Genomic DNA, 15,026 nt, shown 5'->3' with positions numbered 1-15,026 from the left:
ATTTAGGAGCAAGTGACAGCCAGAGCAGGTATAAAAATAGAGCTCTGGCCCAGTCTGCAGGTGCAGCTGTGCACAAGCCTGTCACCTCCAGGACCAGTCCAGGCATCCAGCCTTGCAGAAGGTCTAGTGACAACCCAGGAAGCCCTGCCACAACAGTAACCTGGAACAGTCAGCCCCAAAGGCAAAAACTTGATCAGCAGCTGACAGCTTCCTAATTCTTGTCCCTGCTCCCAATTTAGGGACACCCACAGGGTGCCACGTATATTCATTCCCCTGAACTAATCACCTAGGATGCTCCACTCTGGTCAGCCATATCCCAGCTTCTCCAGGGCAACAGCCTCCAATTGCAGGACCCCAGAAGTCATCTCTTTTTCCACCGATGTCTCTTCCTCTCCTCTGTCTGCCCCATCAAGTCTGGCCAAGTCCAAGTGCTAAAATCAGACTCTTTCGCTACAGCAAGCTCGGCACAAAGGAGCTTTGCCTTTGCCTTCGGGTGATCTTCACTGACTGCCACCCCCTCCTCTTGTTGGCGCTCCGCACCAGCAAACTCAGAAGCCAAGATAAGGGTGACACTGACGCGTCCACAAAGGATTCATGTGGCCACTTTTCATTTGATATTGAGGAAGAGGGTGCTGAGGTTGGAGGATCAGTTGAGCCCAGGAGCTCAAGAATAGTCTGTGCAGCACAGGAAAGTCCTGTCTCAGAAATAAACAAGCAACAGTGAAAGATGCACACCTGAGTGTCCCTTGGAAAGTCTTTACAGATCCTCAAGAAATGAGACACTCACTAAGTTCAACAACCGGAAAGGGGTTTTTTGGTTGTTCGTTTGTTTCATTTTGTTTTGTTTGTTTTTGACTAGGTGTATATTTACATTGTGGCAAAAAAAATCAAAACAGCATAAAAATGTTACATGAAAGGTATTTTTCCATTTCTACATGTTCATCTTTGTCATCCTAAATGGTTATTTGGTCTTCTCTTCAGCAACTGTGAACCTCACCATCTGACTGATTCCTTCTTTTTTGTTGTTAGTAATCTGTCATCTGATTCTTTTAGGGCTTCCGGCTGTGTAACCACACGGTCTGCAGATAGTGGTTTTGTCTCATCCTTGGCAGTGTCTGTACAACTGTGACCACCATGGTTTGGACGCAGTTTAAGTGTGTCCCCTCGTGTTGGAATCCTGGTTCCCAATGTGGTGATGAGAGGTGATGGAAACTTTAAAAGAGGTCTAGCGGGAGGTCGTTGGGCTGCTGCTTTGGAAGGAACTGTCTTAGTTCTTATGGAACTTTAGTTCTCAAGAGAAATCTGACACCTGTGATCCCAGCACTCAAGAGGTGGATCCAGGAGAATTACCATGAGTTCGAGGTCAGCCTGGGCTCCATAATGAGTTCAAGGCCAGCCTGAACTGCACAAGAACCTGTCTCAAAAAAACAGAGAAAAAGACAGCGTTGTACCAAAGCAGGGCTCTCCCTCCCAATCTCTCTGACCTCCTGACTCATGGTGTGATCTCTTCTTCTCCTACACTTTCCAACCCGGATGTGCGGGGGCCAGCCCACCCCTACAACAGCTGCTACCTAGCTGCTTGAACTTTCTACCTCCAAAACTGTGAGCAAAATAAACCTCTTCCCATTAGTAGTATCCATCCTCAAGTGTTTTGTTATAGTAAGGCAAAATGAGTGAATACAAATTGTCCAAGTATTTGCTTTTTGTCTTTGACCTAGAAGGTAATTTACAAATGGTTTTTGGGGGAGGAGGGTGCAGTATTAAGGGGCTGGGTACAAATCAGTGGTAGAGCATTTGCTTAGCATGCAGAAAGCCCTGGGTTTGACCCCCAGGAACACAAAGTAAATTAAGATGTGTTTTTTAAAAAACATCTTAACATAGAAGGCTAATGTTAGTAGCATGTTGTCAGTCTCTAGTTTAATCACAGTTTGGTAAGAGAAAGTGATCTGGAGGAACTTATGCTTTGAAATTTGTGCAGATTTCCTTCATAGCCTGCAGTGTGATCAAAGTTTTTTAAAATGCGACTTTTGGAACCCAGAGATGGGCGGGCACAGTGAAGCTGGTGGCGGGCAAGCCTGAAGGCGTTGGTGAGGAGATGTAAGGGCAGAAGAGAGTGGGTTAGATTTTATTCTGTCCCAGTTTGTCTACTTGCATTATATTTGAGGGCACAGACAGCTATCCTAAAAACACCAGGTTATAACACAGTAAACACCTTTCATTTCCTATTCACTTAATTTGGAGCCCTGTATGACTTATACTAGTTTATCATGACTGATCTTAGTTAAATCTGGTTTGTTTGATTGCTGTTTGGTATTGACAGATTTTATTCAAAACTTATATGATTGATAGTATCAAGTCTGAAAGTTTAGGCAATTACACTGAAGATGACAGGACTCACTATGATACCCATTCTGGCTTGATTACTACCTGTTTTTGAAGTTTTATACTACATACAAAATTGTGTTTTTATTAATACTGTTATATACTGATATATTGTTATACTATGTCTGATGATTTAGCCAATTCTATTGAAGATAGCAAGAGACAACACAGTAACCATGGTAGAACCCCTTGTACAGTGGTCTTATATATCTTTTTCATTTCGTGTGTTTATAAGAATATGTTCTGTTTTGTCTCGCTTTGTTTTGTTTCTCCCTCTAATATAGAAAGGATAGAAATACATATTAAGACTCATGCATGCTTAGAACCAATAAAGAGTTTATGAGAACTGATCTTATGACACATGATGAAATGAACAAATACTTTGAAGAAAAAGACACTACAGTACCCAGTGCTGATCCGGGAGTAACATAATGTGAAACCCAGCAATACTGTTATTCTTTGCTCAGAGTGATTTTTTTGTTGAACAGAACTGGTTGCAGTATCGCTGTTTGAAACCCCACTTTACATGCTCCACTTTTGTATCTTGTATAACTATTTGTAAGAGGACAATATTTAAATATCAACTAGTGATTTCTTACTGTTTAGTCTTTCTTTGAAAGTATGTATTATTTCTACCCATTTTCTGTTTTGTTTAGTCTTTCTTTAAGTAAAATTAAAAAAAAAAAAAAAAAAGAGCAAAGGGAGGGAAAGGTGGAAAGTCCTGTCAGTTTCTTATTGTCTTATCTTGAACTCTTGCATTGTGTACATAATTTTATTAGGTTTGGCTTTGCTCTGTCTTTTGTTAGATTTTATGCTTTCAGATGGTAAGGGCAGCTATTTTGAATATAATGGGAAATATTACGGTAATCATGGTTTCCTATTATATTGTTTTGAAGTCTTATAATGCTTTCATTCATTGGTCTGATTTTATTTTTGTTTTTTTTTTTTGTTTATTTTGTTTGATTTTATTGTATGAGATGGTATGAACGCTACTTTGAAGAAAACAAGACACTATGGTAGCTACTGCTGATTTACTATCATCTTGTTGTGAAGTCCTACCATACTTTTGTTCTTCTGTTTTGATTAGTTCTATCCTGTTGTGCTTTATTTGATTTTATTATGTGTGATGTTATAGACAAATTTTTAGAGAAAAATGAGGTATTATAGCAGCCATGGTTCATTTCCTGTTATTTGGTTTTGAAGTCCTGTAATGCTTTCATTCTTTTGAATTTTTTTTTACTATATTGTTACGTTTGATATTATTGTGTGTGAAGATATGCTCAACTGTTTCAAAGAAAAGAGACATTATGTTAGCTACTGTTGATGTCCGCTTGTTTTGTTGTGAAGTGCTGTGTTGCTTGCATTTTCCTGTTCTGATTTGCTTTGTTTCATTGTTTTCTTTTGTTCTTTTTAAAATAAAAACAAAATTAAAATTTAAAAAAATTTTTAAAAAAGTTTTATAAAATGCTCCATCCAAACTCAAGAATACATTCTGTAAATGCTGTATGAAAAGTTCTATATATGTCCGTGTGATCAACTCTATTAATTTTATTATTGAAATACTGTTTTTGTTACTTGGTTTTGGTTCTGGAGATTGAGCACAGGGCCTGTTTCATGCTAGACGAATATCTACCACTGGGCCCACTGAACTACACTCCCAGCCCTATTTAGTCAGATCTCGCTGTCTTTAACTGGATGCGCAGTCTGCAAATCAGCCCATTACTAATATTATCTCTACTTTTGATTTCCTTTTGCCATGCTTAGTGCTGTACCACTACACTGCACCACGTCACTTATCTCCACCCTTTAGTGATTCCCTTACATTTTAACACCCTGTGGTCTTAGGTCGATAAATAATCTATTCTTCCTCTCCAACAATAGAACCATCTTACAAGGCGTTACTCCAGAATTATGTTTATTCTGACTCACACATTTTTTTTCTGGTATTTTAGTTCAACGTTTTAACTCCATAAATTTCTCTGACTGTTGCTTGTACGTTGTCAGGGTTTACTACACCCACAAGGTCACCACATCTGTCACTTCCCAGCCCCTGCATCTCTGACCTTCTTCCTGGGTTCATTTCCCTTCTTCCTGAAGCACATCTGTTTGACAGTCTGTGGGGGAGCAATGCTGTCTTAGTTACTTTTCCTATGCTAAGACAAAATACCCAACCCCAAATTAAAGGAAGAAAGGTTTCTCTTGGCTTTTGGGCTGTAGAAGTTTCAATCCATAGCTCCATGGTTGGCTCCATGGCTGGTGGCATGGCAGAGGGGCACTGCAGAGGAAAAACAGTTCTTGGCAGGCAGGAGGCAGCACAGCAGCTCCGTTCTGTCCTTTAGTTTCCATCCAGTCTGCCAGCACTTTGGGTGATGCCACATACACCCAGGGTGGGGCGTATTTAATCTAGGCACCATGCCCTTAATCCCAGTGCCACACACCCTAGTCCAGCCACCTTCAGAACTCCCAGCTGTGACTGCATGAGGCTTTGGGGGACACGTTAACACAAGCCATAACAGATGCTCAACACTGCATTTGTTTGAAAGTGTCTTGATTCTTGAGAGCAAACTTGCCAGGATATATTATATATCCCTATGTTGTCTCCTTTGAGCACTTTGGAATTCTAAGCACAGCTTTCCTGGATCTCACTGTTGCTTCTGAGAATTCTGCTTCATTGTATTTGTTGTTTTTCTGTAAGAGGCTATTTTTCAAATATTTTCCTTATGTTTTGTATTTTTCAGTTTCCTTAAAGTATATATGGATTACTTTGCCTTATCATAGCCTACCATGTCTAGGATATACCGGCTTCTTCAGAGTGAAGACTTGTATTTCAGTTCTAAAAACTCAGGCGCCATCATGTCTTTGAATACTGCCCTTCCCTTGTTGGCTCCATTATCTCCCTCAAGGAACTTCACAGAAGGGTAAATTTTTTGTTCTGCTTCATTATCTCAACACTTTTTCATCTTTCTATCCCTTTGTCTCTTGATCTTCTTGTATATGCTTTAAATTTGCTTGTTGTATTACTTATCTACTGCTGCATAACAAATTACCCCAACATGGAATCTTAAATCTGCAAACATTTGTTATCTCACCCAATTGTTTGTTTGTTTTCTTGCTTACTTGCTCATTTGTTTGAGAAGGAGCCTTGCTTCATTAACCAGGTTCCTCTCAAACTCCTGGGCTCTACTGATCCTTGTACCTCAGCCTCCCAAGTGGGATTATAGGTGCACAACACCACGCTGTACTTTCTCACAGTTTATGAGGATCAGAAATTTGGGTGTGGCTCAGCTGGTTGGTTCTGGGTCATGGTCTCTCACTCAAACATACTCAGCTGTTGATTACAGTCATCCAAATTCATTCACATGCCTATTGGCTGGGAGACCCAGTTCCTCCTCAGGGGAATTTTCGGTAGGACTTCATAAGTGACATCGCAGCTTGGCAGCTGACTCTCCCCAAGCTGGAAACCAGACAAGAGCAAAGAGGAAGCCACCGTATCTTATGAGTTGCTCTCAAACTTACATATTGTCACTCCCACTTTGTGTCACACACAGTCATTAAGTCCAGCCTAACTCAAGGCAAAGAAGGGAGTATCAAGGAATTTGTGGACTTATTCTGAACCACCACAATATTCCAGTTCATAAGTTTTTTTCAGCTATGTCCTGCTGCTTAATATTCCTATTGTTTCTAATTTCAAGTATTAAAACACTTATTGCTATAATTTTTTAAACTATTTTAAATATATCTGGTCATTCTTATTGCTTTTTGTTGTGTGGTCAGTGTTTTTTGGTCCCCCTCTTGGACTTTATTTTTTTTAATTAAACATATCCATTGTGTGTTCTGTACCTGATAATCTCATACCTGGCATCTGGATCTGAAATCATTGTCTGCTATTTTTGCCATTTCTTACTAACAAAGTCTTCTCTCTTAACTGTCTCTTAAAATGTATTAACTTAACTGTCTCTTAAAATGTATTGTAAGTGAACCACTGAGATTTTAGATATGAAAAAACTAGACCTCATATGAAGGTGTATTTCTTTCATGTTCCAGTATACCGGGTGTTCTAATATCCTAGAAAACTATAATAGTTTCTTGGCCTAAAGGCTTTGGACCATAACAGTAGAGCAAACTCAGGAAGTTCATGCTTCATATTAGACCTCAACAAGCTTCTAACAAGATTTATTAAGTGTTCACATATTTTTTTGAGACAATCTTGCTATGTAGTTCAAACTGACTGTGAACTCACTATGTAGTTCAGGCTGGCATCAAACTGTGATCCTCCTGCCTCAGCTTCCTAAATGCTGGAATTATAGGCCTGCACCACTGTATGCCTGATTTTAAGCATCTAATTCCATCCCTTTTCCTCTTCATTTACCAGAGGTAACCACTATCCTGGAGTTGCTATGTATAATTCTCCCCCATATTTAAAATACAAATCCAAATTAAGTACCATATATATTTACAGTTAAGCATCCCTAAATCAAAAATTCAAAATGCTCCAGAATTTACAACTTTTGAGCATTGACATGATGCCTGCCACGGTGGAAAGTCCCACAGGTGGATGGAGCTGTGGCTTAGTGGTGGAGAGCTCACTTAGCATCCCCAACACCAGAAAAAAATCCCTTACCTAATTTCATGGGAAGGGGCAATCAAAATGCCTCAGAAAGACTGTGTAAACTTACCTTCAGGCTATGTATGCAAGGTACACATGAAAGAAAATGAATTTTGTTTAGACTTTGGTTTCATGTCCTACATATCTCATTTCGTTGGATTTTCTTTTTTTTTTTTTAATGTGAAATCTGGTCCCAAGCACTGTGGATAAAGGACACTCACTCTGTATTCACATAGTATGGTTTTATGTTTAAAATTTCTACACTGCTTGCTTTTTTCTCCCTCTATACCGGAGACCATCACTGAAACTAGCAATCTTTTAAAGTTGGGCAGAACAAAGAGAGTTTAACCCAAAGAAGGAGAGATACGTGCAGTACAGGAAGACAAGCACGTAGCTGGGTGGGCAGCCCACCTCGAGCAGAGATGTCCTGCAAGAGAGGCCCAGATGAGTTGGGCAGATGGGGGGAGTGGGCGTGGCCTGGAAGGTGGGCGGCACCCTTCCTCTAGAGCGTCACCCTGCGACTTGCAGCACCTCCTATCGGTCGCCAGGAGGAATCCCATTTTTCTAGCAATCGTGCTAAAATGGTCAAAGAAAGGAAAAAGCCACATGGTTGTCCTTGGTTACTCAGAGGTACGCGCGGTACAGCCGACTTTGACGGTGTCTAACTTATCTCAGCTTTGAGATTGACCGCACGCGGTCTCCGCAGGAAAAAAACCAATCCTGACCCCGACGTGACTTGAACACGCAACCTTCTGATCTGGAGTCAGACGCGCTACCATTGCGCCACGAGGTCACAATGGTGGGAAGGCTCTGAGTTGCTAAAGGCTTTGCTGTGGCGGCGGCGCCCGCGCTTACAAAGTCCGGGATCCGCCGAGTGTTTTCCTCGGACCCCGGGGCGCGGAGACGGCGGGGCGCCCCGAGCCTCGCTCTCGGGAGCCGGAATGCCGCCTTCTCCGGGCCAGCCGAGCCTGAGCTGCGGCACCGCCTCCCGCCGTCACCCGGCGACGACACTCGGGCTCCGCCTCCGCGGTGTCTCGGAGGGACCCGAGAGGGACGCGGGGTCCGGGCACCCCAGGCCGGCCGAGCCTGGCGGAAGCGCCCCCGGCCGCGGGCTTCCTGGGTGTGCAAGAGACCGCCGGCCCGCCTCGTGTAACGGCGACGTCAGCGTGGCGAGCTCGGAGGACCTCGGGCCTTTCCGGCCAGGCCGCGGGCTCCCGGCAGCCGGCCCTTCCTGCCCTGCTGTCCCCAGAGGAAGAAAGCGCGAGGGGACCCGGCAGGCGGCAGCCACGGCCACGAGCAGCTTGATAAGCAGCTGGAAAGATACACCCAGCATTTTAAACACTCTACTTTTTGTTTGAAGAGAGCTGGGTTAGTACATGGAAAGTTAGAATTGAGGAAAAATCGCACCAACCAGAAAGAATCACCGCTAATATTCCAGTGCGCTGTTTCTTCCAGATTGTTGCCTGCCACACATACCAGAGTTTTAAAATGCCGGTGGATGAATCGCACACAAACAGAAAAGCGTCTTTGACTTTTCACAAGGTGCAAACGCTGTATATCAAGGTGCTCCCAGATCAAGAAAAAAATCAGCGTCCTCCTTCCAGTCACTCCAAACTCCTGTTTGTTAGTTTGTTTGTGACAGGGTCTCGCTATGTAGTACAGGGTAGCCTTGAACTCAGGATGTAGCCCAGGCCAGCCTCGAACTAGTGATCGATCCTTTGCCTCAGTCTCAGAGTGCTGGGATCGCAAGTGTGCGCCACCACCCTCAGCCCAAATTCCCTTTTAAAATGAGGTTATATTCTCGATGACGTTGTGATAATTTTTTACTCTGAGAGGGGACTGTATATTTGAGTTAATGTTTTTCCCTGGCATAATTTTAAAGCATTTATTGTCTACCTCTTAAAATCTCTGCTTTTTAAACATTTTTCTTATGTCAATAAACTGTTAAGAAAAAGTCACAGGTGAAGCACTACCCTGGTATGCTTAAAGAACAGGGAACATCAGTCAGTAAATACAACCCCACAAAGCCTGGTGCCTTTTAGAGGAGGAAAAAGTGGAGAAGGGGCCCCAAACCTTCCAGGAAGGTAAGAGAACCCTGGTGGCCTCTGTTGCTCCCAGAGAAGCTTGTGCGGTGGAGGGGTCTCTGCTGACAAAGGCCAGCTCTTCAAAGGGCTCCGCAGGTGCACCTGCCAGGTAGAAATGCAGAGGAGCCATGGCAGTTTTTTGTGTTTGCACTCAGATTTGTAAGAAGAGCAGGCGTTTGGGAGGAACTGGGAATGTGAGATGGCCAGTGCAGGCTTTTGGCTAATCGGGGGATCAGAGGTCCCTAACTCGTCCTCAGGGATGGGAGTCAGCCCGGCCCACGGTGTGACTGCTGATTCCTCCACTTTCAAGACCGGTCACCTTCCTCTTGTGTTTGATGGCCCAAGGCCAACGGGATCTCAGTGGGAACCTGAAGTACGAGAGCTGTCTGCCAGAGGTTCAGGGTGATTACCTTCCGCCCTCCTCCCCTTCTCCCCTTGAAGGCCTCCAGCAGCTGCCACACAGCAGCAGCACTGTGCAGAAGCCAGTACCTGTCCCAAGGAACTCAGGAGTCCAGGATCTCCTGCACAGCTGCCCCACACTCCGGAAAGATGAGGGACACCACGTTTAAGCTTCTGTGTAGGTCTTGGTGATTTACCTGTGAAGATCTGGCCTCTGTTTTGGAATACACAGTTGAAAACTACTTTGTCTGTGTGGACACAACACCGGGCCGGTCCAATGAAGAGACTGTTAGATCAAGGGACCCGCAGAGTCAGCTGAGGCACCCTTTAAAGCTGACTCCTGCTTACCATGAGTTGAGGGAAGTAAAGGAGGCACTTAGGGTTCAAACCCATTAAAATTTCGGTACACTATTTTGCTCATCAGGGATCTTTGCATTCTAGTTTTTGAAATTATCGTATCATTTTAAAATTTATCTCAGGCAGGGCATGGTGGCCCACTCCTGTAATTCCAAGACTTGGAAGGCCAAGGCTAGAAAATCACTGGAGTTCAAGGCCAGCCTAAATTTCAGAGTGAAACTCTGTCTCAAAAAGACAAAATTAATGAATGAATTAATTAAAATAAAATTAGTCTCTCCTACTGAGTTCTTTGGTAGCCCTTGAATCCTGCCAGGGGAGAGTGCATATCTGTTGCTGGAATAAAATGGCCAGCACCCCTAATTTAAAGGAGATTCTCCTGACTCACAGTTCCCAGTGGGTCTGGGACACAGTTCCTCAGCTGGCTCCAAGGCAGAAGTGACATGGCCTAGCAGAAGACCACTGCTTCACCCCATGGCAGCCGGGAAGCAGACAGACAAGGGGAGAGCCAGGGACAAGAATGTACCCTTCCAGGTGACACCTGGTGACCCATTTCCCACTAGGCCCCAACCCCTGCCAGCTGAATTCATCCACTGATAAGTATAGCACCCCCATGATCCAATTGCCTTCTGAACACATGAGACTTTGGCCAAACATTTTAGATCAAAACTGTAGTGGTACCTCACCAATTCACCCAGACCAGCCCTAGTGTCCCCTGAAAGTCTAGGAGGCTTAGCCTAGAAATCATAAAAAAAAAAACTGCTCCCTTAGTTTACAATGTATATAGAGAAAGAATAAACTTTTTTTTCAAAAAACAGACTCCCTCTCAGCACTTGGGAACCTGAGGCAGGAGGATTGTTGCACATTCAAGACCAACCTGGGCTACAAAGCACAGTCTGGTGCTTTGTTATTAAAACACAATTGTGCCAAAACCCATCTTGGTGGGTGCCCCTTGGCATTCATCCTTGACTGTGTCTTTAGTACGTATTCCCCAGAAGAGGTGTTGCTTGGATAAAAGCACTTAACAAACAACCCCAGAAGGGGGGTACCAGTTTGCACTTCTTCCAATCTTGCATGCAATTTATTCCAATCTTGCATGTATCTATTTTTTTATACCCTTGCCAGGGTTGTTATCTTTTTTTAATCTAATGAATATATGAATATTAACTGTTTTTATTTTGTAAATGTTTATCTTCCATTGGACTTTTTTTTTTTTATTTTTTTGTCTTTTTTGAGACAGGGTCTCGCTATGCAGTTCAGGTTGATCTTGAGTTCACTTTGTAGCCCGGGTTGGTCTTGAATGTGCAACGATCCTCCTGCCTCAGGCTCCCAAGTGCTGAGAGGGAGTCTGTTTGGCCAAAGTCTCATGTGTTCAGAAGGCAATTGGATCATGGGGGTGCTGTACTTCCAGGCCATGACTCAGTGATCCACTCCTTCCACCAGGCTTTCTGTCCCAATGTCACATTCAGGTATAAATTCACCAGTGCACTAACTCGCTGATGGTTATCACGCCTCCGTGATTCAATCACAATCTACCTATGAGTGCATGAGGCTTTGGAGGGGCATCCAGTTGTAAACCCTAACACCCTGTGCACCCCATCGCTCCTTCACGGGAAGGCTGCTCCGAGAGGGTGATGACCTTGGCTTGGAAGCTGAGATGCTGAAGTGGGGCAATTGGAGGCTGACCATTGTGGGTGGTCAGCAAATTCTTGGAAGAGCTGAGGGACACATGAGGCACCTGCCACGCCATGCAATCCATTTTCTGATTTGTTTTCCTCTTGGTTTCTCACTCATCTCTGATGTCCTACTTAAAGTGCCCATCTCAACTACGAGTGAGTCAAACCTACTCCAGACTCCTGAGAGGAAAGTCTCTGGGTCAGCTTCTCCTGCCCTGCCTGCCCTCTGCTGACCTCCTTCCAGACGGAATATTGCACTGTGACAAAAAAATCTTTTTTCTAAGTCCTGACACCAGCTAACTAATCCGTTCTTCAGAAGGAACCCTGCCACTGAAACTAGTACAATGTGTTTTCTTTTGAGTATTGCAATTAAAGCTAAAGCCTCACACGTGCTAAGCACATGCTTTATCACTGAGCCACACCCCAGCCTCAGACGTTTTAAAGTTTCACCAAAAATACCCACTGGGAGGCAGTGTGGGCTTCTTCAGAGTCCCAGGCAGAGAGCAGGTCTCCCCGAGCTGCACCTCCTTAACTGGCTGACAGAGAGCCATGATAGGGAAATTAGAAGTGCAATCTGGCTGCTATGAAGAGGTTAAAAAGAAGAAAGGGAAAGAAAGAGGGAAGAAAGGACAGAGGAAGGACTTGGAAAGTTTTTAAACTTTAGGAATTTAGATTTGCATGACATTGTTGGATGCCAGGTGTTTGTTTTTTGTGTGGTGACCCTTTCTTAAAATAGAAAAGTCCAAGAGGATTTGCCAGTTAAACTGCTCCGCCCTTCTTGGGTCTTCCTCCTTTTAATGCTGTGTAATCTCTTAGGCTTTGGTTTTTCTGAGGACATGGTTCAGTTTAAACCTACAGAAAGCTGACTAAGTGGAAAGACCTTCAATGGTCCATGCTATACTTTGGGTCTGAAATGTCCCCCAACCACCCATGTGTTGAAGGCGTGGTCCGCGATGTGGTGCTACTGGAAGGTGGTAGAACCTTTAGTGGGTGGGACTTAGTGGGAGGAAGTTGGGGGCAACCCTTCCTCTACCTCTCTCCTTCCCGGCCACCATGAGGGAACAGGCCTCCTCTGTCAGATGCTCTCACCACAATGTGCTGTGCTACCACAGGCCCAAGGCAACAAGGTTGTGTTTGTTACCTATTGCTGTGACAAAATACTCAATAAAATCAACTTAAAGAGGAAAGATTTATTCTGCCACATTGTTTCGGAACCCTCAGTCCATGGTCATATGAATGAAGATGAAATGGACTCTGGACCACTGACAGGCCCCATCTCTGGGGGTAGACAGAGCGTGCATATGCCCTGGCATAAAGTCTGGGTACAACTGAAATGAACAGACCCTTCTCCAAAGAAGAAGTACAAATGGCCAGTAGATACATGAAAAAATGTTCAGCATTGTTTTCATTTTAGCCATTAGGGAAATGCAAATTGAGACAGAACTAAGATTCCATCTTACCAGAAAGAATGGCCATCATCAAGAACTCAAAAAAAAACCAGGTACTGGCAGTGCGGGGGAGGGAAACTTCTGCATTTTGGTGGGACCCTAAACAAGCACAACCATTATGGAAATCAGCATGAAAACTCCTTACAGAACTAAAACAGGCTGGGTGTGGTGACGCACACCTGTAATCCCAGCACTCAGGGGCTGCATAGGAGCATCACTGGGAGGTCAAGGCCCAGCCTGGGCTACAAAATGAGTTCAAGGCCAGCCTGAACTGCATAGTGAAATCCTGAATAAAACAGACCAAAACACACAAACTTAAACATACAAATTCCGTTTGAGCTATACCCCTTCTGAGTATCTTATCAAAGAGTTAAAGAGGTCACATTGCAGTGATACACCGTATACCCATGTTGATGGCAGCACAAACCATAACAGCTAAATCTTAGGAAAGGCCTATATGCCCGGCAACAGATGAGTGGAGAGAGAAATGTAGTGTTTACACACAACTGAGGACCACTCAGCAATAAAGAGGTCAGAGGTGAGTCGTTTGCAGGAAAATGCACGCGCCTTGAGTATAATTATGATGCTAAGTGAAATAAACCAGACACGGAAGGTTAAATATTGCCTGATTTCCCTTATAGGAGAAACCTGAAGTGTAAAAAATATGAAGGACAAAATAAAAGATAGATGGTAGGAAACAAGGAGATACAGTCTGTGGAAATGAGAAGGGGACGTGGAAAATGGGGGGAGATGGGAAGAAGAGGAAGCAGGGAAGTAAAAAGACCAAGATGCTATGTGAGTTTGTATTAATTCTCTAAGATAAATCCATTTGTTGTATATCACAAACATGTGCTAATTTAAAATGTTATAAATAAAGCATAGGTACCATTGTCAGACTTGTTGGCTGACTGGCCAACTATTAAGGTTAAATCACAAGCTACAGCGTGGCTGGGTTGCTTTGCAGGGAAGAAGCAGGGCTGTGGCCCTCCGGCGCGCATCCACACACAGCAGCAGGAACTGGAGTCATCGTGTGATACGGCTGAGGACCTTTGTAAGGGCTGGGAGAAACCATACTGTAAACCCCAGTGGGGAAGCACTTGCCTGGAATATAAGATCATCCATCCTGAAAATAACCCTAGGGTGTGGGACCCCTTTGAAGCAACCTTAGTGCCTAGAAGCATGGACGAAGTGACCATCCAACCCAAGGGAGGTAGGCGGCCCCAGCTGCCATGGCAGATGTTGGAAGCAGGAATGAAACAGCTCGGTGTGACACTAGCCTATTCCTGTGGATAACACCATGTGAATCCAGAAAACTCGCCAAATGATTTCGTTCCTAAAGAGATGGTTCCAAAAGATATGCCACTAACACAGCCAGGAATTTGCCAAGGAGGAATCTCAGCTCCTCAGGAATGCTGGCATCAATTACACCTTGAGAAACAGAAACAGATGTGCACAGAAAAACCTGGACACAAATGTTCATACTGCCTTTGTCCATGATAACCAAAGGTAGGCCCAAGAGTCCACCAGCTGATGAAACTGAACAAAACATGGTCTATCCATGCATGCAATGAATGAAGCTCGGCCATAAGGAGGAGTGTGCAGAGGAAAGCAAGCAGTCCAAAGTGTCACGAGCTGGGCATGGTGACACACACCTGTAACCCCAGCACGTGGGATGCAGAGACAAGAAGATCATTGCAAATTTGAGACCAGCCTAGCTACAAAGTGAGCTCAAGGCCATCCTGAACTGCATAGCAAGACCCTGTCTCAAAAAAGACCAAAAAAACCCACAAGTATCATGAATATATATGACTCCATTTATATGGAACTCTGCTACAGGCAAACCTACAGAGACAGAAAGTGGATCAGGGGTTGAGGGACTGGGGTCCTGGGGGAGTGACGGGAGCTCACAGGGTTTCTATAACTGACTGGCGATGGCCGCTCCTCCCTGGGAATGCATGAGAAACTGTTGAGTGTGTAGCTACACTGATGAGCTGGATCGGAGAGGAATGTCACCTTAATAAAGCTGTGACATGGCCTGGAGCTCCTAGGGCCCTGCTGAGCCCCTCATACACTACCT

The 15,026-nt window shown here is 44.2% G+C and overlaps 1 non-coding gene across 1 annotated transcript; it reads right to left on the bottom strand.

Moving 5' to 3' along the window:
• Nucleotides 1-7,709: 7,709 nt before the first annotated feature.
• Trnaw-cca (transfer RNA tryptophan (anticodon CCA)) lies at nucleotides 7,710-7,781 on the bottom strand. The gene has a single exon. It is a non-coding gene; the product is annotated as a tRNA-Trp (tRNA).
• Between the last annotated feature and the right edge of the window lie 7,245 nt (nucleotides 7,782-15,026).

Source organism: Cavia porcellus, unplaced genomic scaffold (assembly GCF_034190915.1).
Source record: "Cavia porcellus strain 051 isolate PalLab524CR breed Dunkin Hartley unplaced genomic scaffold, mCavPor4.1 scaffold_32, whole genome shotgun sequence".
Classification (NCBI taxonomy): Eukaryota; Metazoa; Chordata; class Mammalia; order Rodentia; family Caviidae; genus Cavia; species Cavia porcellus.
Note: the sequence above shows the minus strand (reverse complement) of the source record. Positions and strands in the feature narration are given on the sequence as shown.